At 46.4% G+C, this 27,331-nt stretch overlaps 1 protein-coding gene across 5 annotated transcripts in view; it reads right to left on the reverse strand.

Annotated features, from left to right (window-relative positions):
* The window catches only part of LOC141091150 (uncharacterized), a 208,379-nt gene that overhangs the window by 33,778 nt on the left and 147,270 nt on the right, over positions 1–27,331 (reverse strand). For all 5 annotated transcript variants that reach the window (XR_012232435.1, XR_012232434.1, XR_012232433.1 and 2 more), the window contains one exon: positions 24,116–24,246. The gene's annotated coding sequence lies outside the window, so the exon portion shown is untranslated. The remainder of the gene's footprint in view (positions 1–24,115; positions 24,247–27,331) is intronic.

Genomic DNA, 27,331 nt, shown 5'->3' on the forward strand with positions numbered 1-27,331 from the left:
ACCTCTCGTGTATTTCCTGTCCCTGTAAGGATGAAAGGTCAACCCCATGGTGCTGTCAGGATAGGACGTCCTGGAAAGGCCTCTTTAATCGCTGTAAAAACTAGTCTGAACCCTTTCTTCTCTCTTTTCATTTATATTGTGTTCAAAACTTCATATTTCCAGTTGCCTGCCGGTGTCACTACAGTTGCCTATTGGTTTCGTTTTGTTTACTGTTGATTGCATTCATCTCAAGTGTCGCTGTTTTTGATATAAGATGGAAATTGGTATCTTATTGTATTGCATTGATATACAGTGTCCTAAACTCCATATAGCAATGACTCGCACTATATAAATGTTTCATATTTCTGTTATCTTGAAAACTTTAATAAAAACATTGTTAAAGAAAACTTAATTTCCGGATGTATCATATGATCCGGACCAGTCACATGGCAGGGAATTCTGTGTGCTGCCAGAGAGAGATGAAAGATGTAAATGAAAGTGTGCATGCACCGGAGTCTCTTGAGACTGCGGTTAGAGAATGTCAGCGGTCAACAGCGCATGCGTGGGGTCCACAAGAGGAGGAGAAATAAGAGGTCGAAAGTCGCACAAAGGGAAATTAAGGTGCTATAATAGTTAGGAATAAAAGATGAAAGACAAAGTGACAGCATATGTAAAGGGAAAAATGGATAAAGAATAACAGAAAGGGGAAGAAAAGGCAATAATAAAGGAGAAGAAGATAAAAAGGGAAAAAAGGGGGGTGAGGTGATGTGAGGCAGCAAAGGGGCAAGGATACGATCTAAGGTGATGGCAAGTGGTGACAAGATGGAATTGGTAGATGCCACTATAGGATGCCCTAGTGGATTAATGAGATCTTTGTGCACCTTAGGGAGTACATAGAATACCAGGGTTATAGGGTGAAAGCTTATCAGGTATTCTCCCAATTTGCAGTCTATGGTCCCTAATCCACAAGGTGTCGTATCTCCCTTGCTGTCTCAAAAGTACGGTCTCTATCAGATATCTTATAAGTAGTTATATCATTCAATAATGATTGGATAATAGAGACAGTGGGATTTATCCATAACTACAATTGAGCCCCCTTTATCAGCAGGTTTTACTAGGATTTGTTTATTGTCTTTAAGTGATTTAAGGGCATTTTTCTCTATAGTGGATATGTTGTGTTGAATGCGTAAAAAACCCTTATTAATGTCTTTGAGGTTGAAGTCTATGTCCCTCTTCACCAATGATATGTAAGTTTCAATAGCGTGGTATGTCCATGGAGGATTGAAGGTACTGGGTATGCGGGGATTTAATTCTTTGAGTCCAAACTGGGCTCCTTGTTGTGTGAAATGATCTCCTATGGGTGAAGTAACATCATTGTCATTAGTAGTGTTTAGGCACACGCTTCACTACACCTACATGGTGCATGCCGGTCACGCTGATTTCCCTACCTACAGATAATTGCTCTTTGTCTTTTTTGTCTTTTTGCATCTCCTATATAGTGACTATATCATTTCCCCCCCATTTTCCTTTAGGTGAATTCACACCAATTGCTTCTACTGTATGCCGATTATTTTCAACACTGTGTATGTATAACCATGGCTATGTACAGTTAAACTAAAAACTGGCCATTGCATATTACCACATTATAACTTTATTTGTGTTTATAAATCATCATATTGTAATGATGTTTATGTTTATTTCTCTGTTAAGTAGAAAACCCTTGAACAAGGACATAAAGGCTGAAACGTTGGGAATAACATTTTTCTATTTTTTCATTGACGGCTGTGGATTCCCAAAATAAATATACATTCTTTCATTTACTATGGACTGCATTAATTGAGTGCTTGAGGTTATCTATTACTACTGGACTTTTAAACTTCCTCTGAAGCACCAACTAATTATTGAGGTGTGCAATACAGTATAAGCCTCTGACCGACATTCTATAAAGTACAATATGTCACAAAAAAACAAACTAAGAATCAGTGGGATCCGATGAAGCGTGCCAGAGATATACCGTATTTTTCGGACTATAAGACGCACCGGAACATAAGACGCACCCCAATTTTCAGAAGGAAAATAGGGAAAAAAATAATAATGTGTCAAATGGGGGTCCGTCTTACAGTCCGAATTCAGCTTACCTGGGAAGGGATCCGGCACAGGTGGAGGAGTAGTCACAGGGGTCATTCAGTGGTCCAGGCTCGTGCGGTGTCGGCTCTGTGCTGGGGCAGGTGGGTTGTGCTGGGGCAGCTGCACTGGGGCAGGTGGGCTGTGCTGGGGCAGCTGTGCTGGGGCAGCTGTCCTGGGGAAGGGGCAGCTGTGCTGTGCTGGGGCAGCTTTGCTGGGGCAGGTGGCCTGTGCTAAGCTGGGGCAGGTGGGCTCTGCGGGGTGAGGGTGGCGGCGGGCTGTGCTCCGGGGTGCAGGGGCGGCGGCTCCACCGGCATTTCCTCGCAGCCCGGAGGCCCCCGCACATCTCTTGCTGGCCGCCGCCATGTTGCGGTGGCCTCCAGGAACATGGACACCGGAAAGATGGCCGCCAGTCCGGGGACGACGCATGCGTGGTTTCAGATCTCGTCCCGAGATCTCGAGGAATGAGATTCAAATCTCGGCAACGAGATCTCGTCCCCCTAGATCTCGGGACGAGATCTGAGCCCGCGCATGCGCCGTCCCCGGACCGGCGGCCATCTTTCCGGCGTTCATGTTCCCGGAGGCCACCGCAACATGGCGGCGGCCAGCAAGGGATGTGCGGGGGCCTCCGGGCTGCGAGGAAATGCTGGCGCAGCCGCCGCCCCTGCACCGGAGCACAGCCCGCCGCCACCAATGCACCCCAGAGCCACGCCCGCTGCCACCACCGCACCGCAGAGCCCCGCCCGCTGCCACCACCGCAGAGCCCCGGAGGTGAGTATATTACGACCATAAGACGCAGCCCCCACTTTACCCCAAAATTTTTGGGAAAAAAGTGCGTCTTATGGTCGGAAAATACGGTAACCTCATAAAGTTACAGTGGTCAGAATTGGCTTGTTCATTAAGGTCAAAATTGGCTCAGTCACTAACTGGTTAATCAACCATCATGCGCCTTTATCAGCTGCGGGTGGAGCAGATCTCAGCCCCATGCTGTTAACCTGTTAAATCCCGCTGTCACTCTTTGTCAATTAATACGTGTCGGTAGGTCTATGGTCCGTCATAGGCAATGATACAGGTGCATCTCACAAAATTAGAATATCATCAAAAAGTTTCAACCAATGAAAACCCAAAAGTCATTATCTCAGTAAATTAGAATACTTTAGAACACCAGCTTGAAAAAATGATTTTAAAATGTTGGCCTACTGAAATGTATGTTCAGTAAATGCACTCAATACTTGGTCGGGGCTCCTTTGGCATCAATTACTGCATTAGTGCGGAGTGGCATGGAGGCGATCTTGTGTGACTTTGGTCTTGATAAAACACAGTGGACCTACACCAGCAGATGATATGGCTCCCCAAACCATCACTGATTGTGGAAACCTCACACTAGACCTCAAGCAGCTTGGACTGTGGCCTCTCCACTCTTCCTCCAGACTCTGGGACCTTGAATTCCAAGGACTAGAGTGAAGTAACCACAATCAATGATGCTTTCGGGAGCCGTGTCATCTGCTGGTGTAGGTCCACTGTGTTTTATCAAGACCAAAGTCAGCGCAGCAGTCTACCAGGAAATTTTAGAGCACTTCATGCTTTCCTCTGCCAACAAGCTTTTTGGAGATGGAAATTTTATTCTCCAGCAGGACTTAGCGCCTGTTCACACTGCTAAAAGTGCCAATACCTGGTTTAAAAACAATGGTATCACTGTGCTTAATTGGCCAGCAAACTTGCCTGACCTTAACTCCATAGAGAATCTATGGGGTATTGTCAAGAGGAAGATGAGAAACTCCAGACCCAACAATGCAGACGAGCTGAAGGCTGCTATCAAAGCAACCTGGGCTTCCATAACACCTCAGCAGTGCCACAGGATGATCGTCTCCATGCCACGCCACACTGATGCAGTAATTGATGCAAAAGGAGCCCCGACCAAGTATTGAGTGCATTTACATCATTTTTTCAAGATGGTGTTATAAAGTTTTATAATTTTCTGAGATAATGACTTTTGGGTTTTTTTAGCTGAAAGCCATAATCATTAACATTAACAGAAATAAACATGTGAAATAGATCACTCTGTTTGTAAATGTAAGGGGGTGAAGCACAAAAAGAATCAGAAAGGGGTTACCTCCTTTGCTCCGTGTCCGGAACCATATAGCTGCGCAGTAGGGTTGCCAGGGGGAAGACTTTTGGAGCTGGACCGACTGCATCATGGACCAAGACAGAGCGCGTTCACGAATACCCGTTAATTACCGTTATCTGCCTTGACTGTTTGATAACTTTGCCTATTTGTCATAAACCATTATTTCATAATTCTTTTTCCAGTTTAATCCCCACCGTTTCCTCCCTGCGAGGAGGTTTAGACTCTTGTAAATAAATCCCTTTAACTTTTGGTCTATTACGTGGTGACATACCCAGCACCTGCACGTTATTACATCATGACTATATTTAATACATGCGTTTCACTTTTTGTATTGAATAACTGAAATAAATTAACTTTTGATGATATTCTAATTTTGTGAGAAGCACCTGTAGGTTGTCATAACAGCTGGGGTCTGCTGATGACCCTAGTGCATGTCATTACAATCATCCTGTGAAAGCCAGCTCAGGGCTGATGCACTGTTACGTATAGCACAAACAACGAATAGAGTAAAAAATGAAAAAAGTTTTTAAAAATATGGAAAAAAATTGAAAAATATAAAAAAAATAAAAAAGTTCAAATAATAACAATAATTTTATTTCTATAGCACGAACATATTCCGCAGCACTTTACATTTCAGAGGGGACTTGTACAGACAAAAGACAATACAGCATAACAATAATAACATAAATGAACAAATACCAAGAAGAGTGAGGGCCCTGCTCGCAAGCTTACAATCTATGAGGAAATAGGGGAGACATGAAAGGTGGATGGTAACAATTGCTTTCATTGTCCTGACCAGTCATGAAGTAGGAAATCGGGTGTTCATGTAATGCTGCATGAACCGGTTATCAGCCAAAATATGTAACAGTACAGACACAAAGAGGGTTATGAAATGCATAAAGCATGTGAGAACATGATGGGAAGAACCTGGTTATGGTAAAAATTTTGAATGGGCAACGCAGAGATAGTTAGATTAATGTTTTGAGGCAGTAGGCCAGTCTAAAGAAATTAGTTTAAGGACATGCTTAAAACTGTGGGTTTTGGGGATCATCACAAATTATCCTAGGTAGTACATTCCAAAAAATAGGAGCAGCATGTGAGAAGTTTTGTAGACAGAAGTTGGAGATTCTGATTATTGAGGATGTTAATCTGAGGTCATTAGCACGGGTAGGGTGGTAGACTGAGACAAGGGAGGAGATGTAGGGTGGTGCTGAGCCGTGGAGTGCTTTGTGGGTGAGAGTGACCAACCCTATGCCCCATTAAAAATAAAATAATTTAAAAAAATACACATATTTGGTATCACTGTGTTTGTAAAGGTCCGATCTATCAAAATATAAAGTAAATTAATCCAGTCAGTAAACGGAGTAACAAGAAAAGAAATCAAAAACGCCTAAATTACATTTTTGCAATGAAATGCAATAAGGAGACATTAATACATCGTATCTACCACAAAATGGTACAGAAAAACATCAGCCAAAGGCGCAAAAAATAATTCCTCACCCAGCCCCATAGTCCGAAAAAAGAAAACATTACGCATTCTGGAAAATGCAACAAAAGCTAAAAAAAATTTTTTGTACATTTTTTTGCATTTTTTCACTATTTAAATAATAATTAAAAACTGAAGATGTTTGACATCTGCGTACTCGTACTGACCTGGAGAATCAGATTTCCTGGTCAGTTTTTACCATTGATTGTACTTTGTTAATAAAACAAACAAACAACAATTGTGGAATTGCACTTTTTTTTGCATTAACGCCCTTGAATTTTCGTTACCGTTCTCCAGGTCACTATGTGATAGAATGAATGGTGTCATTGAAAAGTGCATGTCGTCCGGCAAAAAATCAAGTCCTCACATGGCTATAGTGACAGAAAAATAAAAGTTTTGGCTCTTGGAATTGGGGGAAATGAACCTGAAAAAATGTGAACTCTCCATGTCAAGAAGGGGTTAAGAAGATAAATCAGTCAAGATCTTTAGGAGGGAAATTTCACCAACTCCTACTGTTAAATCTGCACTTTGCTGGTGTCTCACTGACCAGCCCACCCGGGGTGTCCACAGGGGTCTGCAGGTAGGAAGAATTACCAGTCAGGTACTGTTGTAATAACTTTTTGGATTTGGGGTAACTGAGTGATATGGACACATTATTATAGGGGCACATGACACCCAGGGAAAATCAGTGTATGTCATGTAGGATGGCCCTGGTGGCACAGAAAATTAAAGCTACGGTGTCCTTTTAATTCTTTTTGGTGGCATTTGTATTTTTACCTTTTATTAATATTTATTTTATTTTCACTTATTTATATAACCTAATCATTTCCCTGACAGTCTGATAGGCAGCAGCTGAGATGTGTATTGTTTAGCAATAATGTATCACCCGCAACAAGAAGTGATAAAGACAAACATTACATTCTGAAGCTATGTTCACACATTGCATTTTGATCCGTTTTTTCCACAGGCAAAATCTGCTTTCTTGGCAGTAAGAAACCTGCTTCAAAAAAACAGGTTTTGCTTAGTTTTAGTTGTGTGTTTGGGGCGTTTTTCCTCCATTGTTGTCATGGTATATTTGTCTCTTGTGAATGTTGATAAAGTTTAGTGGATAAAAAAAATGTCTGATTTTACTTCATCAGGTTTTGACACAAAAAACGCAGCAAAAACTGATACCTGCGTATCAGAAAAAGGCTGAAAAAACACTGAAAGTGACATGCTGCATCCTGCAAAACCCAAGGTATTGTATAAAATACTGAGGCCAAGAAACCAAGCTGTGTGCATGAGAATCCTGAAATCTCACAGACTTTGCTGGTGCTGAAAAATGCAGCTGAAAATGTGCTAAAAACGCATTAAAAACGCTGACAAATCGTGTGCGATCATAGCCTTATAGTTTACAGCAGAGGATAACTTATACCAGATATAATCTGTATAGAATATCGACCAAAGCAAAAAATCTACTATTTACAAACATGGAGAAAACGGATTCTGAAATCTTTTCCAAGACAGATTTATATACATTTCTATTATAATAAAACAGATGGGATATTTCTATTCCCCATTCTCTGCCTCATTCACCAGTTGGCAGCAAACATGGCGGCCGGCTGCTCTGATGTCACAATGCTATGCTCAGGATTAGCGGGTCACGCTCAATTGTGATGTCATAATGGCATCATGGAATGTGCTGAGGGTGTGTAATGTCTGAGCACTGTGACATCAGCGCCATTTGTTGAGTTGATGCTTTTGCTGACACTTCACGTTGGTTGTGGAAGAGCGAACTAGTTTGTGTTACACATCTGGTGATTACTTCCATTGCTACTTTTTGATCTTTGATCAGAGCACAATAACACCGGTGCCACCGGAGAGCTTAGTCCTCCAATATTCTATCAGCCAGCTTCAGGTAATTCAGTCATGAGCGCCCGAGAGCTGCGTCAGCTGATTGCCGACAATGAGGCATGGCTGCGCCGACCAGAAAATCAAGGTAAGTGATATTTGGGGGAGACAGACAATATTCCCACCCTATGGGGCTTTCTCGGGAGGCATTCTACCTGGGGTATGATGGACCACATATCAGGACAGTTTAGGTTTACCAAGTCCAAAATAAAGGCAATTCTTTCTAGGATTCCCTTCTCCCTAAACACCACAGCAGCAGATGGACCCATCACTATAGCCCAAAAGTGTTTGCTAAAATTGGGAATTATTCTGATAAATTCTCATTTGTTTATAGGTCAGGCCATAATTGTCCACAGGTTGAGGTCTCATCAAAGAGATCAGGGAAGACCTTCTACCAGTTATGGACGTCAGAGAGACAGCAATGCTGTCACTGAGAGGACAGGGAGACGGGCCCGAGATCCTCCAAGGCGTAGGGGAGAAGAGTAGAGAAGAGAAAGAAGTCGCTCTCCCCTAAGACCAGTCCCTGCGGAGCCCTCCAGAACAAGTGGAGAGAGCAGCAGGGATGACGGCCATCAAGCAAGTGGATCTGCAGCCAGCCCTGAAATTGAATTCCGGCGGCAAAATCCCGTCCCATACAGCCGCACACCCAGGGAGGTTCCAGCTACAAGCAGATATCCTGTAGGCCGTAGCCATTTTGATCATCTATTTAACGTCCTGCATGAGCTGCAGGAACATCTATTTAACATGCAGCGTCAGCTGCAGGGATGGATTAGAATGACACCACCACTGCCACAGGTGGAGCCACCTGCACAAAATCAACCTATGCCAGGGAGACAGCAGGCTCGGAATGGCAGGCGAGCACTGCAAATTGCAAACCTCCCAACAAGGGATATATCACCACAGGAGGCAGAGTCATGCACCATCTGTATGACCGAATATGAGATCGGAGAGCAGGTCACAGTCCTTCCATGTGACCACAGCTTCCATCCGAGCTGTATTTCTAGATGGCTCTGCTCCACCCCCCACTGCCCCCTGTGCCGTAACCACTGCTTCCAGTGAAGCACCATGTTCATAGTGCAGACAGTGTAAGAGACCTTACTGAATTCCAGCCTAGGTAAGGGAGCCGCACATACATTAACACTACATTCATTTGAAGGCTGTAAAAAAAATCAGTTTTAATTTTCCTGCATTTCTGGTCTTTCATTAGTTTAACATCAGCTTTGGTCATCATCTCACCAAGCGTGAAGGGCTATGATCAGGGAAATCATCTAACCACCAGATGGTAAGTTATCTACCATTACTTCTCCCTCCGCCCCATGATATGTATATTACATGTAACATAGAAATAATTGTTATTTTCTCCATTTTGTAGAAGGAAGATCCAAGTCTGGAGAACATTGAGGAATTAGATCAGAACGACCTGCACTTCATGTAAGTAGATATTAGACTTTCTTTCTTTTAGTCTCCAGCTCAGATTTAGTTACTTTTTATTAGGAATCTACTGATGGGATGTAATAACTGGGTGTCTTCTCTTTACAGAAATCTGCAGAAGTTACAGATCATTTCCATAATGATCCACAGATTCCTCATCTCTTCATAGAGTCGCTGACTCCATCATGTGCAGTGATGCTGATAACAGCTGCAGCCCCAGACTATGATATCGTCATATATTACATTCATTACAGAATATTCCTAAAATACATAATATTTACCATCTCTATATCTTGTTGTGACTTTACTATATAGAATGATGCTACGTAACATTAGGAGCAGATAATGATAAGTGAGGGATTTACTGATTTTCTATCAGTTGGTATAGCGGTAGCGATAACAGTTAAAGGGGGATTGGGGATGTCCAGCACTTTTATATTGATGGCCAATCTTTAAGAAAGGTCATTAATGTCAGATTGATAGGAGTCACATACCCAGAGTGAAGTTAACGAGAGAAAGTGCAGTCTGTTTGAGGTGTATCCTCTGTCTGAAAGCCAGAAAGTGAACATCCTTATTGGGCAGCTAACTGGTGCAGCACAGAGGGAAGGAGCCATAAAGCAGATTGACCCAGACAGTGTGAAAGATGGAGACAGACTGCTAAAGGAGCAATTTATTGAGGGACTCCTATACAGTACCCACCGAACACAGCTGCGCATCATAGCCCTACAAAACCCTGACCTAGACTTTGCAGACTTCAAAGACAGGGCTATTCGGGTGCTGCATGAACCAAATGTCAGCCGTCCAGCGCCCCCTAGGCGCCCAGCGATCACATACCACAAAGAAGCAGCATTTTGCCCTCCCAGCCCTGTGGAGGCTGATGCACAGACTCTGGATAATGATCCATCTACAGAACTGCGCCTTTAGGTCCAATAGCTGACCAAAAATATGGCTGCACTTGCCAAAACTGTGCAGTCCCTGCAGGTGTTATCAAAGGAGAAGATCCAGCTGGCCTCTAGTCCAGAGGATATCCCGTGGCTACGGAAGAAGAGGATCCCGCCACGCCGAGGGAGAGACAACGATCGCTAAGACCAGGAGGGATGTTCCATCTGTCGTCGCTGCTGCAAGGCAGGCCACATTGCAAGATTCTGCCACCCTGGGGCAGAGGGACAACCCCCAGGAGTAGGACCACAAGGCCCAAAGAACTGGCGAGCCATGTATGTTGGAGGGCGACCGGTTCTCCCAGTGGTGATTGACGGCATCCCCATGAATGCTTTTCTGGACACTGGCTCTCAGATGACGACTATGCCATATATCCTTTACATGCGGTATTGGGCTGACTCTGAACTTACTCGCGGCCCAAGTGATGAACTGACAGTAGTTGCCAGCAATGGTCAGTCTTTGCCGCAAGTAGGATGTAAAGAGATTACTATTAAAGTGGGGCGAGTAGAGTTAAAATCTCAAGGTCTGATAGTTGTAGACATTGATCGACGAGAATGTAACCCAATGATGACCCTAGGTACTAATGTGATTGAAAATTGTCTTGCCGAGGTTATTGTTTTGTTGCAACATGTAGCCGAGACTGCTGGTTCCAGTGAACAATGAGTCCTGCAGAAGGAGATCAAGGCCCTAATGCAAAGACAGCAGGTAGAACTGTCTGGCGGAGAAATTGGCAGCGTCAGAGTGAGTGATTCTTTCCCCATTGCGATACCCCCCAGATGTGAAATGTTAATTTGGTGTCGGGCAGCCATCGGCCTCAGAGGAAAAGATTACCAAGCATTGGTAGAGCCAGTGTAGTCTGATAGCCGGCCCACTGTCCTGACAGCCAGAGGGGTAATGTCATGGTATGCCTAGGTTACTTTAGGCAAAAACCCCGGGACCCCTGCGATGTCCCTCAGACTAGGGGAACCCTGTCTGTCCCTCTACCCAGGGTTTACACTGAAGGTGTGCCTGCCTGAGCCTCCACCCTGTCCCTGTCTCCTGTCCAGCCCTAAGCTGAACCCACCACCCTCCACCCAGTGAGGGGACCAGACCCCACAAAAACGTATGGACAGGGGTAAAAGAAACACCACACAGTTAATACACAAGGGAATACAATAATGTGCAAGGGCAACCAAATATATATATAACAGATTGGAGAAAGAACCACTGAGGGATATACTGCACCAGATATCAGACGCTCCAACACCACCACTGCTTACCGGTATTGCTAGCACTAGGCTAAAGCTATAGTCGGCGACGCCCATAGTCAGGACGAACTATTTAAAGACCAAGGGCGTGGCCCAGCCCTCAGCCAGCATGACAACCTGGTTAACCCTATCCCGACTGGAACAGAATACCCAACAGGGTATTACCGCTGTCTGCCGGACACCCTGGTGTGAACAGTGTCCGACATGACAGTACCCCGCCTTCTACGAGGGACCTCCGGAACCTCACCATGTCGAGGACCTGGCTTGTCCGGATGGCGACGATGGAACATAGTAACCAGTCGATCAGCATGAATGTCAGAGGCCGGCACCCATGTCCTCTCCTCAGGACCATAGCCACGCCAGTGGACCAGGTACTGTAGAGTGCGACGCACAACCCTAGAGTCCACCACTTTGGACACCTCAAATTCCAACGCGCCATCCACCAAGACGGGAGGTGGTGGCCCGGGGGAACCATCCACCAAACCCACGACCTTCTTTAGCAATGCTTTGTGAAATACATTATGAATCTTATACACAGCCGGCAACTCCAAACGAAATGCCACTGGGTTGATCACTGCGGAGATTCTAAATGGGCCAATGAACCTGGGACCCAACTTAAGTGACGGTATCTTGAGCTTAATGTTCCTAGTAGATAACCACACCCAATCACCCACACACAGGTCCGGACCTGGCACACGTCTGCAGTCAGCCACCCGTTTGTACCTGGAACCCACCTTCAACAAGCACTGCTTGACTCTCCTCCAAACAGACGACAATTGAGCTCCCAACTGGTCCTCTTCAGGGACGCCAACTGAGCACCCCTGACGCAAGGTGCAAAATTGAGGATGTTGACCATACACACAAAAAAAAAGGAGATTCCCCAGACGATTCCTGGCAATGGTTGTTTATTGCGAATTCTGCCAGAGGAAGAAACGCTGACCACTCTTCCTGATTGTCGGAAATAAAGCAGCGCAAGTATTGCTCCAGGTTTTGGTTCATCCGCTCAGTCTGTCCATTCGACTGAGGGTGGAAAGCCGATGAATGAGATAATTTGATTCCAAGGCGAGAACAAAAAGCTCTCCAAAACTTTGCCACAAACTGCGTACCTTGATCAGACACAATGTCAGACGGGACACCATGAAGTCTGACCACCTCGCGAATAAATATCTGAGCAAGAGTCTTAGCATTGGGCAAAGACGGTAAAGCAACGAAATGTGACATTTTGGAGAACCTATCAACAATTACCAAAATGACCGAGTTCCCTGCAGAGGCGGGCAAGTCAGTAATAAAATCCATGGAAATCTCAGTCCATGGCTTACTGGGCACCCCGAGAGGCTGCAAGCTACCAGCGGGACGGGAACGAGGAGTCTTGGCCGGTGCGCACGTGGTACAGGCAGCAACATATGAGGCCACATCCTGCCGGATTTTAGGCCACCAAAAACGACGCGATACCAGTTCCAGAGTGCTCTTAACCCCTGGATGACCTGCCAGTACCGTGTCGTGATGTTCGCCCAACACTCTAGAGCGTAGATGTAGCGGCACAAAAGATTTATTAGCAGGCAACCCCGGCGGTACCACCTCCTGAGCCTCCGCAATCTCTGCCTCAATCTCTGTCGTGATGGCAGATACCACCACACCCTTTTGGAGAATAGGCACCGGCTCTTCACATAACTCTCCACCAGGAAAACACCTGGATAAAGCGTCTGCCTTAACATTCTTCGTCCCAGGTCGATAGGTAACAATGAAGTTGAACCAGGTGAAGAATAATGCCCAGCGAGCCTGTCTGGAGGACAGGCGCTTAGCAGATTCTAAATAAAGCAAATTCTTATGGTCGGTTATCACAGTAATCTGATGAACAGCCCCCTCCAAGAAGTGTCGCCACTCCTCAAATGCCAATTTGATGGCCAATAGTTCCCTGTTGCCAATATCATAATTACGCTCTGCAGGCGACAGCTTCTTGGAGAAGAAGGCACACGGATGCAACTTGGCCCAAGAAGGGCCCTGAGACAGTACAGCCCCCACTCCAACCTCCGACGCATCCACCTCCACGACAAATGGTAAGGAGACATCGGGCTGCACCAGAATGGGCGCTGAGGCAAAACTATTCTTGAGGAATTCAAACGCCTGTACCGCAGGCTCAGACCAGTCAGAAAAGTCGGTACCCTTCTTAGTCATGTCAGTCAGTGGTTTGGCAATCATAGAGAAGTTCTTAATAAATTTCCTATAGTAATTGGAGAAGCCAAGAAATCGCTGAAGCGCCTTAAGCTTATCAGGCCGATCCCAATGTAGTACCGCCTGCACCTTTGCGGTGTCCATCTTAAAACCTGAGGCGGAGATTATATAACCCAAGAACAGTAGCTCCTGTACGAAAAACACACATTTTTCAAGCTTGACATAGAGCCTGTTCTCTCTGAGCAACTGCAGAACCTGTCTAACATGCTCTATATGTGTATCATGGTCGCGAGAGAAAATGAGGATGTCTTCAAGATAAATTATAACGAACCTCCCCAACAACTGAGAGAAGACATCATTAATGAAGTGTTGAAAGACCGCCGGTGCCATAGTCAACCCAAACGGCATTACCAAACTCTCAAAGTGACCCTCAGGGGTATTGAACGCTGTCTTCCACTCATCCCCCTGACGGACTCTTATAAGATTGTACGCCCCCCTGAGGTCCAGTTTGGAGAACCACCTGGCACCAACCACTTGGTTGAATAAATCGGGTATAAGTGGCATAGGGTAAGGATCACGGACCGTAATCTGGTTGAGTTCTCTGAAATCCAGACACGGGCGTAAACCGCCATCCTTCTTTTTAACAAAGAAGAAGCCAGCAGCCAGAGGAGAAGAGGAAGGTCTAGTATGACCCTTGCTCAGGCTATCCGCAATGTATTCCTTGAGAGCTAGCCTCTCGGGACCTGAGATATTAAACATTCTAGCTTTAGGTAACTTGGCCCCTGGTTTCAACCTAATAGCACAGTCATAGGGGCGATGCGGTGGTAGTTCCGAACAACCCTTCTCAGAAAATACATCCGCATAATCCAGCAACGGCTCCGGGATACTGGGGGTCAAAGCGGAAATACATGTTGCCAGGCACCTCTCCTGACACTCCCTGCTCCACTGAATTATGTCCTGGGTCTTCCAATCAATAACAGGATTATGCATTGACAACCATGGAAAGCCCAGAACCATCTGAGCCGGTAAGTTACTAAGCACCTTACAAGTTACCCGCTCTGAGTGTAATACTCCGATGTGGAGTTGTATATCCAACACACACTCTGTGATCTCCCCTTGAGACAACGGGGAAGCATTGATGGTAACCACCCGGATGGGGTTCGGCAATTTCTCCACCGGAAATCCCGCTGTATGCGCGAACCTCTCATCAATGAGATTGGCAGCTGAGCCATTATCAATAAATACTGTAATAGAGAGCATTTGCCCCCCAAGTACCACCCTAGCAGGGAGCATACACTGGGAAACCATGACGGAGGATACACAAAGGCTCAGACTAGACTCCTCCAAACCCTCTGAGCCTATCAGTTTTCCGCCGGCGCGCCCTTCTTAGGTACCAGGGGGCAAGCGTTAATAAAATGTCCTCCTTTGCCACAAAAAAACCAGAGCCCCTGCCTTCTGTGCCAAGGACGTTTAGGCTTGTTACTCGGTGACTGTGCTATACCAGCGATCTGCATGGGTTCCACGGATTCACCCGCGGCAACCTCACCGACCACTCCCCCACCTCTCGGAGGCAACGAAACCAGCGCCCCCTGACGGAGACGTCGGTCTATGCGTACTACAAGTGCCATCGCAGCCTCCAGAGAGGCGGGAGTCTCGTACATTAGGAGAGTCTGTTTAACCCTTCCAGAAACCCCATGCAAAAATTGACTTCTAAGCGCAGGGTCATTCCACTGCGTGTCCATCGCCCAGCGCCGGAATTCCGTGCAGTAATCCTCAGCTGGTCGATCACCCTGTAGCAGTGAGCGTATCTTAGACTCTGCTAAGTTTAATCTATCCGGATCGTCATAGATCAAACCCAGAGCAGAGAAAAAAAAATCTACAGATTCAAATGCCTGTGAGTCTCAAGGGAGTGAAAAGGCCCAGGCCTGTGGGTCACCACTCAGCAAAGAAATCACCAAGCCCACGCGTTGAGCCTCATTACCTGAGGAATGTGGACGCATACGGAAATACAATTTGCATGATTCACGAAACACCGTGAACTTACCACGATCACCAGCAAATCGTTCAGGAAGGGGAAACTTGGGCTCAGCTGCCCTGGCTGCAGCCTCAGCAGGTACTGCAGGAGCTGACAGGCCTTGTTGCTGGACCGCCCCCCTGAGTTCAGTGACCTGTATGGATAGAGCCTCCAGCTGCTTGGTTAGGGAAAGTATAGGATCCATAGTAAGTAACCCCTATATTCCCAATCTATACCTTTTTTTTTTTTTTTTTCTCTCACTTTATTATTTGGGCCGACTATAATGTCATGGTATGCCTAGGTTACTTTAGGCAAAAACCCCGGGACCCCTGCGATGTCCCTCAGACTAGGGGAACCCTGTCTGTCCCTCTACCCAGGGTTTACACTGAAGGTGTGCCTGCCTGAGCCTCCACCCTGTCCCTGTCTCCTGTCCAGCCCTAAGCTGAACCCACCACCCTCCACCCAGTGAGGGGACCAGACACCAGACCCCACAAAAACGTATGGACAGGGGTAAAAGAAACACCACACAGTTAATACACAAGGGAATACAATAATGTGCAAGGGCAACCAAATATATATATAACAGATTGGAGAAAGAACCACTGAGGGATATACTGCACCAGATATCAGACGCTCCAACACCACCACTGCTGACCGGTATTGCTAGCACTAGGCTAAAGCTATAGTCGGCGACGCCCGTAGTCAGGACGAACTATTTAAAGACCAAGGGCGTGGCCCAGCCCTCAGCCAGCATGACAACCTGGTTAACCCTATCCCGACTGGAACAGAATACCCAACAGGGTATTACCGCTGTCTGCCGGACACCCTGGTGTGAACAGTGTCCGACATGATAGGTAGTTGATGTTCGCAAAGGGAGAGTACCTGTACGCCTCTTGAATTGTGGGGAGGAAGAGGCCACAATACCTCGGTATGCCACAATTGCTAAGCTGCTTACTGTCAGTAACAATGCAATACGGGCAGCAGAGCCCTTGGTCTCATCCGACCAGGTGGAGGACAATGGCTCTGTAAAGCAGCTGTAGGAGTGGTGGCAGCAGCTGCAGGTGGGAACTGACTCCATCCCTTCATACCAAAAATGGGGTTTACCGAGTGACTCAGGACTAGAAAGGACAGGAAAGAAAAGCTGCTGTCTGCAATCACGCAAAAAACCCTGCCAAAATGTCCAACACGTCTGATAGAAAAAAGCCCTGAAGTCGCTAGACTTCAGTTCCCTATATCAGCACTCAGGTATATTCTGAAGGCAGAGCAAAAGAGATCAACTGATCAGAGACAAAATGGGGATTCAGCCCAGTCCCAGCCAGGGCTGACTGAACACAGAAACTAAGTAAGGCTGATTTCACACATCCGGCTTGGTGCGGCGAAAAGCCGTAGGGGCGGATCCGGGATGTGCCGGAGACACCAGATGCCTGTGTGGCCGGATACGGTGGTGCCCACATTTAAAAGAGCAGCGCGAGACTCAGAGTCTCCGCGCATGCACTCTGAGAAAAACCGGTCCGGCGCTGTCAAAAAACGTTGCAGCGAACGTTTTTTGCAGATGCCGGACGGCTACTTTTTGCCATATCCGGCAACAACCGGATGCGCCACATACCCATCCGGCACGGTGCGGCGACAATACAACTCTATGGGACAAAACTGGATCCGGTTGTTCCAAATTTCGCCGCATCGTGCCGGATTCAAAAAGCCGGATGTTTGAAAGCAGCCTTAACCAGACAAAAACTCATATGAACAATAGCAGAGAAAACTTAGCTTTAAGAAGGCAGGAACCAAACTATGAAACCAGAAGCTACAGTCAGGAAAAATCACCAGCAAGAAACTAGGGAGTCGGCTGCCTTAAATCCAATCAGAAACTCCTGATGTCCAATCGCAATCCTCTTCCTCAGGTGGCCGGTCTCTGCCATTTAGATCAGCTTCATTACCTCCCTTCACCCACAGTGGGAGCCCAGATAGAGAACTCACTACTCCTCTGTCAGCACAGCCAGCTCCATAACCCTCACCAGAAGCCAGAGGCAAACCCGAAAATGAGCTCACAACAGGTAACAGTCTTACATCAGACAGATGAATGTTCATAATAGAGCTCCGCTCTATCAGACCTGTGGTCATACAGGCTGTGCCATGTCCAGCAAACAGGCACTATAGCCTCAACACAGTTTTCCCCCTGTCCGGGGTTACCTCTTAGGAGCTCCTGCTTCGCAAGCTGACTCTTGTCAGTACTCTCTCTCTCAGGGAAGCGGTCGCACTGGAATCACCGTTCCGGACAATGCCTTACTCACTAGGCCGCCTCACAGTTCCAGACCCACATCCGGGTAGTAGCTCCCCAAACGCAGGCAGTCACAGGCTCTGCTCACACACGTGGCCTGTCTGGGTGCTATTCAGGATGGCCGTCCCCTCCTGGGACCATCCAACACACACAGGCCTCATCGGATGCTATTCAGGGATCCGAACCTACTCCCAGGGTTTCCCAACACAACGGCCCCACCAGATCCAAAGTCTCGCCATGTGCTCCAAGGATCCGATCCTCCTCCCAGGATCTCCCAACACAGTCCTTAGAGGACCTAGCAGTCTGAACCATTCAGGTACACACATGACCCACCCTGGTCACATTATATGTCCCGTAACCACACCCACAGGGGAGGTATGGATCACATGGTCATGACCTCACTACAGGTTCTATTCCACACAGCCACACACACAAAGGCTTTACTTTGGGCGTTCAGACACACGCCCCTGGGTGGGTTTGTAGGTGACTGGTCCCACCCAATTCACCTGGAAGCTTCCCCATTGAATAACAGAAATCATCAGCAGTACCTCTGCTGATCAATACACATTGCAGTTTCCATCACAGGGCACCCACCCCTGTGATACATATCGGCCATTTACAATCCTGCCGCCCGCCATTTCCCCATCACAATAAAGGAAATGCCTGCATGCATATCCTGGGAAACCTATACAATGCCCCCTAGCTGTCACAGGGGTTACTGCATCACAGTGCATATAAGGGTGTGACCAACCTGTTTCTGAGTAGGGAAATCCATCCTGTCTGGTCTATGCTTTTACTGGTGGTTCAGTCCCTCGGTCCTTGTTCACATTTACGTCACTTGACAAGTGGAAAGGTTTTAAATACAAGAGTTAGGACTGTCCCACAAGGGTTGTCGTGACGTGGCGGGATGGCTTGTACATTCTTTTGATCAAAATTATGTTTATTAAATACTTATTATTACTACCTTCATGCAGTTTTTGCAATTTATTTTTACTTTTTTATTTTATGATATTTGTTGTTTGCTTTTTGTTTTCTTTGTGTAAAGGTCATGTGTTTAAATGTACAGTATATACTCGAGTATAAGCCGACCCGAGTATAAGCCGACCCCCTAATTTTGCCACTAAAAAACTGGGAAAACTTATTGACTCGAGTATAAGCCTAGGGTGGGAAATGCTCCATAGATTATTCCCCCATATGGTGTCCCCAGAAGAAGCTCCATAGATTGTTCCCCCATATGCTGCCCCCATTAGAAGCTCCATAGATTGTTCCCCCATATACTGCCCCCATTAGAAGCTCCATAGATTATTCCCCCATATGCTGCCCCCATAAGAAGCTCCATATTGTTCCCCCATATACTGCCCCCATAAGCAGCTCCATAGATTGTTCCCCCATATGCTGCCCCCATTAGAAGCTCCATATTGTTCCCCCATATGGTGTCCCCATAAGCAGCTCCATAGATTGTTCCCCCATATACTGCCCCCATTAGAAGCTCCATAGATTATTCCCCCATATGCTGCCCCCATTAGCAGCTCCATAGATTGTTCCCCCATATGCTGCCCCCATTAGAAGCTCCATATTGTTCCCCTATATACTGCCCCCATAAGCAGCTCCATAGATTGTTCCCCCATATGCTGCCCCCATTAGAAGCTCCATATTGTCCCCCCATATACTGCCCCCCCATTAGCAGCTCCATAGATTGTTCCCCCATATACTGCCCCCATTAGAAGCTCCATAGATTATTCCCCCATATGCTGCCCCCATAAGAAGCTCCATATTGTTCCCCCATATACTGCCCCCATAAGCAGCTCCATAGATTGTTCCCCCATATACTGCCCCCATAAGCAGCTCCATAGATCGTTCCCCCATATGCTGCCCCCATTAGAAGCTCCATATTGTTCCCCCATATACTGCCCCCATAAGCAGCTCCATAGATTGTTCCCCCATATACTGCCCCCATAAGCAGCTCCATAGATTGTTCCCCCATATACTGCCCCCATTAGAAGCTCCTAAAGATTATTCCCCCATGTGCTGCCGCTGCTGCTGCATGTAAAAATAAAAAAAATGACATACTCACCTCTCCGTCGCTGGGTGTCAGATTCTCACCTGTCCTGCGTCCATGGATGCTCACCGCTATCTGCCACGTCATCAGTCAGTGACGTTCAGACTGCAGGGGGCGCGGCGCGCACTAATCACGTCACCGCGCCCTCTGCTGTCTCAAGTCACTGACCGATGACAGACAGCAGCAAGCAGCCATGGACGCAGGACAGGTGAGTATCGCTATACTTACCCGTCCTGACGCTGTCGCTTGAGCCCCCAGCTTCTCCGCGCTCTCTCTTCCTGCGTTCAGCGGTCATGTGATACCGCTCATTAAAACTCATGAATATGCGCATATTCATGAGTTTTAATGAGCGGTACCACGTGACCACTGAAGGCAGGAACAGTGAGAGCGGAGAAGCTGGGGGCTCAAGAGACAGCGTCAGGACGGGTAAGTATGACCTGACACCCCCGCCCCCTCTCCCCCTCCGACCCCCCGGTGTATATGACTCGAATATAAGCCGAGAGGGGGACTTTCAGCCCAAAAAAAACGGGCTGAAAATCTAGGCTTATATTCGAGTATATACGGTATTTACATTTTGCATATACATTAATGTCCCCAATTGGCAACATAGGTCCCAAGTAGACAGGTAAATGTCCCCAATAGGCAGGAAAATGTCCCCAATAGGCAGGTAAATGTCCCCAACAGGCCGCATAGGTCCCCAATAGGCAGGTAAATGTCCCCAATAGGCAGATAAATGTTCCAAGTAGGCAGCATTTGTCCCCAATAGGCAGGTAAATGTCTCCAATAGGCAGGTAAATGTCTCCAATAGGCAGCATAGGTCCCCAATAGGCAGTATAGGTCACCAATAGACAGGTAAATGTCCCCAATAGACAGGTAAATGTCCCCAATAGACAGGTAAATGTCCCCAATAGGAAAGTAAATGTCCCAAATAGTAAGGTAAATGTCCCAAATAGGAACGTAAATATCCCCAATAGGCAGCATAGGTCCCCAATAGGCAGCATACGTCCCCAATAGGCAGCATAGTCCCCAATAGAAATACATGCCGCTTCACGCTCTGATCCAAGTGCTGACGGCAGTGCGGTGTATTCACAAAATATACCTGTGCCAGGGAGACGGCTGAATTGCAAATCTCCCAGCAAGAGATGTAACCCCAGAGGGGGAGACCCAGTCATGTGTCATCTGTATGACCGAATATGAGATCGGAGAGCAGGTCACAGTCCTTCCATGTGACCACAGCTTCCATCAGAGCTGTATTTCTAGATGGCTCTGCTCCACCCCCCACTGCCCACTGTGCCGTACCTACTGCTTCCAATGAAGCACCAGGATCATGGTGCAGACAGTGGAAGAGACCATACTGAATTCCAGCCCAGGTAAGGGAGACGCACATACATTAACACTACGTTCAATTGAAGGCTGTAAAAAAAATAAAACTTTTAATTTTCCTGCATTTCTGGTCTTTCGTTAGTTTACCATCAGCTTTGGTCAACATCTCACCAAGCGTGAAGGGCTATGATCAGGGAAATCATCCAACCACCAGATGGTAAGTTATCTACCATTACTTCTCCCTCCGCCCCATGATATGTATATTACATGTAACATAGAATTAATTGTTATTTTCTCCTTTTTGTAGACGGAAGATCCAAGTCTGGAGAACATTGAGGAATTAGATCAGAACGACCTGCACTTCATGTAAGTAGATATTAGACTTTCTTTCTTTTAGTCTCCAGCTCAGATTTAGTTACTTTTTATTAGGAATCTACTGATGGGATGTAATAACTTGGTGTCTTCTCATTACAGAAATCTGCAGAAGTTACAGATCATTTCCATAATGATCCACAGATTCCTCATCTCTTCATAGAGTCGCTGACTCCATCATGTGCAGTGATGCTGATAACAGCTGCAGCCCCAGACTATGATATCGTCATATATTACATTCATTACAGAATATTCCTAAAATAAATAATATTTACCATCTCTACATCTGGTTGTGACTTTACTACATAGAATGATGCTACGTAACATTAGGAGCAGATAATGGTAAGTGAGGGATTTAGGCTATGTGCACACGGTGCAGATTCTGCTGCGGATCCGCAGCGGATTTGGCCCTGTGGATTCGCAGAACTGCATGTGATGTACACTAGCAGTATAGGCTATGTAAAACAAAATCCACAGTGCACATGCTGAGTTTTTTTTTCGCGCAGATTTGGTGCGGGATGAAAAATGCAGCATGTCACTTCTTTTATGTGGTTTTGCTGCAGTTTTCCATATGCTCCATTCTAGAAATCCACAGAAAACATGCAGTAAAACCGCACAAAAAATGCACTAAATCCTCAGGAAAATTGCAGGTAATTTGACCTGCGGATTTAGTGAAATCTGTGTGGAAAATTCCAAAGCAGAATACGCACCGTGTGCACATAGCCTTACTGATTTTCTATCAGTTGGTATAGTGGTAGCAATAACAGTTAAAGGGGAAAAGGGGATGTCCAGCACTTTTATATTGATGGCCTATCTTTAAGATAGGTCATTAATGTCAGATTGATGGGGGTACCACACCCAATAAACCCGCCGATCAGCTCCAGACCCTTGGTCCAGTGCTCTGCAGCTCTCATAAGGGCCCGCATGTGGTCGGCCCACGTGTCCTTGGGGCCTTTTTGCAGGCTTCGGAACTTCCTGCAGTACTACTACGCGGTGAGGTTGAACTGCTGGATCAGAGTCTGTTTGATGCTCTCCTAGTCCAGTTCCGCCCCAGCAGGCAAGTCCCCCAAAACTTCCAGAGACTTACCCCTCAAACAGGGGGTCAGGTACTTGGCCCACTGATCCGAGGCCAGATGGTGCTGTCGGCAGGTCCGCTCAAAGGCTTGCAGAAAGGAGTCCAGGTCTCCGTCCTTCTCCAGCAAGGGGAAGTCCTCGGCTCGGACCTTGGATGTCTTGGGTTCCGTAGGTGCTGGGGTGGGCCGTAAGGAGGCCCTGCCGAGCCAACTCCTGCTGATGCTGTCGATCTGCTTGTGCCTCCTCTCGATCTGCCTGGCGCTCTGCCGCTTTCAGGAGGGCTGCGTAGGTTTCCTCATTCCCCACTTCGAGACTTGCCAGGGCAGCTTGAAAGAGTGCCTCCGATCTGAGCTGTCCGGGGAGAAGGGCGGTAGGGGGGCGTTCTCCTGCAGAGTACTGCACTGGCGGCGAGACGCTTGGGGAGCCCGGAAGGAACCACCCCCCTGGTTCACCCCTTCTTTGGAACCAGTACAGTTATTCTCCACATAACGGGCCAGCTCCACAGCCATCACTTTTGTCCGGCTTCGAGTGTTTGCAGCCAGTCTTTTCAGCCCTCGATCACAGATACAGCGGCAACCCGAGCACCCACACCTCTATAGTACTTGCTCTCCGACTGTCTAGTACTGAGCTCATCTTAAGATCCCAGCAACACAAGCTACTGCTGGTAGTCCTTAGTGTCTGGGAGTAGGGATCCCACGCACACTATTATCTCGATCCCACCGCGCTGCCACCAATCTATGAGGGATCTCACAGGGGAAGGGGGGTCAACTTCGCTCACCTTAGGGGGAGGGGAGAGAAGGACCTAGCAGGGGTCGGCTCTCTGGAGGAACCACTTGCCCCAGGTCAGTCAGGGAACTGCACTGAGGGAAAATAGTCGCCGGAAAGGCTTCCCTTATATGGTACTAGTAAGTGAGGCGCTCCCAGTGAGAGGTGATATATATCATCAGTCCAGGCTGGGGATAAATAAACCTCCTGGCCATCAATGCCAGAGTTCCTCACTAAAACAATACGGTATTCTGCTACCAGATTCTCATTTGAAATAAGCCCCGCCCGACAGCAAGCTTAGGGTGGTTTCACATTAGCGTTTCAGGGCGCAGCGATGACCTGCGCACGGCCGCCGCTAAGCTCCGCCCCCTCTGGTAGCCCCGCCTACCGGCGCAAGACGCTGCATGCGTCCCCTATCTTTATCACTGGAGACGCAGGCCATGCGCAGTATGCGTTTGGCGGCGTATGCGTCCTTTTGACGGTGCGCCGACCAGCGCCAAACGCAACCTGCAATTTGGTTGCGCTCGGCGCACCGTCAAAAAGACGCATACGCCGCCAAACGCATACTGCGCACAGCCTGCATCCCCAGTGATAAAGAAAGGGGACGCAGGACGCGTGACGTGTCATGCGCCCGTAGGAACCAACCCAGCAGCGTATAAATAACAAGCCGAGTGTGAGGATGTGGGGATTCATGGAAAGGGCAGCCCAAGATTAATTTTATATTTAATCGCCTAAAAGGTGGACTAGAAATATACAAGCATATATTTACAGAACAATATACAATTATGCAGTCAGGGGTCTAGTACAAAGGATAAGGTCTAGATAGGTTGCAATTACCGTGTTATGTAGCATGTGACCACAGGGAGGCGCTGACGGATCACAGGTCCAAATCTTAGTTACAGGCTTTCCTGGATCTGTCTGATAACGGGTCCTCCAGCCAGAAGAAAAACTGAGCTCCAAGTGAAGAGCTATAATAATAATAATAAATAAATATTATTTATTTTTATATAGCGCTAACATATTCCGCAGCGCATTACAGTTGGACACATTATCATCTCTGTCCCCGATGGGGCTCACACTCTAAATTCCCTATCAGGTATGTCTATGTGGGAGGAAACCGGAATACCCAGAGGAAACCCACACTAACACACGGAGAACATAAAAAATCCTTGCAGATGTTGTCCTTCGTGGGAATTGAACCCAGGACTCCAGCGTTGCAGTGCTAACCACGGAGCCACCATGCTGCCCACTTAGCTTCTCCTCCCACACTCTGCGCCCACCCCTGGGCTTGTGCAGGCTCTCTCCTCCCATCTCTGAGAGTATGATTTCCAGTCCAGAACCGGAATGACCCACAAATTTCTGCCCGAAGCTCTGAATGGAATGGCAGCAGTGCCACTGGATTTGGCTGGATTTTATCTGCACATAAAGTACAAATATGCCTCCCGCACGTAATTCCGGGTGGCTAAGCTTTATAATTCAGTAGTCTAGAGTGCTACTAGTGGCTAAGTAACATGGGTGCATGGGGAAAGGAACACCGATTTGGATAATGTGCTCGGCTAGTCTCAGAGATATTGCATTTTCCAGATTCAATACCTCATAGCCTTGCTGTTATTTGTTGTATGACAAAGCATATCCATGTGTTTCAAGTCGGACAAAAGACTTCAGTTTGTCTGTAGCTTGCAGGGGATTTTGCACCTTTGTGTCAAACGCTTCAAAGGGCCTGTTCCTAGCTTTTTAATTAAAGATAAACACTGCATGGCTTTTTATGGCCTTGGGGGATGCCAGGGTGGGGGCACATTTCAGGAGTGGAGAGAACTGTACTTCATCCTTCACAGCCAGTCTGAAGAAATGCGTTTAAGGACATGCTTAAAACTGTGGGTATTGGGTATCCTCACAAATTATCCTGGGTAGTGCATTCCAAAAAATTTGTGCATCAAGTGAGAAGTTTTGGACACAGGAGTGGGAGATTATGATTATTGAGGATGTCAATCTCAGGTCATTAGCAAAATGGAGGGCACGGGTAGGGTGGTAGACTGAGACAAGGGAGGAGATGTAGGGTGGTGCTTGTGAGGAACTGAAATACTTTCCCAGCACAGATGACTAGTTACCTCAATTTATGTTGTATGTACATGCAATGACCTTATCTGGTGGGGGAATATGTGCCTTTCTTTCTCTTGGCAGGGGGGCCACTAGGGTTCACACCACTCCAGACTGGCCGGAGACTTCACTGGCTGTGAATTCAATGTACATTCGTTAGGGGGTTGGGAGTAGAGTTGAGAGACTTGATGGGGGAGCGCAGTTGTGTCTGGGTATCTGAAGCGAAAGGAGCAGAGTTAAGGCCGCTCCTGGAAGCTATGAATGGACTATCGATCTTGGAACTAAGTTTTCTCGGGCTTCGGTCGTGAGATCTATATTCCCCTAGGAATTATCCCATGGACTATTTTTACTGACTTGTTGCTGATCCCGTGGACTGGGGGCATTAGAGTGGGGTCATCTACCTGGACTTACTGAAATGCTTGTATGGATACAAATAAAACTTGTTGCATCTTTAACCTGCCTAGGTGATTAATAACACCCACAACTCTAGATCTTCACAGTGTTGAACCATGGAGTGCTTTGTGGGTGAGTGACCAACCCTATGCCCCATTAAAAATAAAATAATTTAAAAAATACACATATTTGGCATCACTGTGTTTGTAAAGGTCCGATCTATCAAAATATAAAGTAAATTAATCCAGTCGGTAAACTGAGTAACGAGAAAAGAAATCAAAAACGCCTAAATTACATTTTTGCAATGAAATGCAATAAGGAGACATTAATACATCGTATCTACCCCAAAATGGTACAATAAAAACATCAGCTCAAGGCGCAAAAAACAATTCCTCACACAGCCCCATAGTCCAAAAAATGAAAACATTACGCATTCTGGAAAATGCAACAAAAGCTAATTTTTTTTTACATTTTTTCACTATTTAAATAATAATTAAAAACTGAAGATGTTTGACATCTGCGTACTCGTACTGACCTGGAGAATCAGATTTCCTGGTCAGTTTTACCATAGAGTGTACATGGTTAATAAAACAAACAAACAACAATTGTGGAATTGCACTTTTTTTGCATTAACGCCCTTGAATTTTCGTTACCGTTCTCCAGTTCACTATGTGATAGAATGAATGGTGTCATTGAAAAGTTCAAGTCGTCCGGCAAAAAATCAAGTCCCTCACATGGCTATAGTGACGGAAAAATAAAAGTTTTGGCTCTTGGAATTAGGGGAAATGAACCTGAAACTGAAATAATGTGAAATCTCCATGTCAAGAAGGGGTTAAGAAGATAAATCAGTCAAGATCTTTAGGAGGGAAATTTCACCAACTCTTACTGTTAAATCTGCACTTTGCTGGTGTCTCACTGATCAGCCCACCCGAGGTGTCCACAGGGGTCTGCAGGTAGGAAGAATTACCAGTCAGGTACTGTTGTAATAACTTTTTGGATTTGGGGTAACTGAGTGATATGGACACATTATTATAGGGGCACATGACACCCAGGGAAAATCAGTGTATGTCATGTAGGATGGCCCTGGTGGCACAGAAAATTAAAGCTACGGTGTCCTTTTAATTCTTTTTGACGGCATTTGTATTTTTACCTTTTATTAATATTTATTTTCACTTATTTATATAACCTAATCATTTCCCTGACAGTCTGATAGGCAGCAGCTGAGATGTGTATTGTTTAGCAATAATGTATCATCCACAACAAGAAGTGATAAAGACAAACATTACATTCTGAAGCTATGTTCACACATTGCAAAGCAGGTTTTGCTTAGTTTTAGTTGTGTGTTTGGGGCGTTTTTCCTCCATTGTTGTCATGGTATATTTGTCTCTTGTGAATGTTGATAAAGTTTAGTGGATAAAAAAAATCTGATCTTACTTCATCGGGTTTTGACACAAAAAACGCAGCAAAAACGGATACCTGCGTATCAGAAAAAGGCTGAAAAAACACTGAAAGTGACATGCTGCATCCTGCAAAACCCAAGGTATTGTATAAAATACTGAGGCC

Source organism: Dendrobates tinctorius, unplaced genomic scaffold (assembly GCF_039654945.1).
Source record: "Dendrobates tinctorius isolate UK_male_01 unplaced genomic scaffold, ASM3965494v1 ptg000049l, whole genome shotgun sequence".
NCBI classification, from domain to species: Eukaryota; Metazoa; Chordata; class Amphibia; order Anura; family Dendrobatidae; genus Dendrobates; species Dendrobates tinctorius.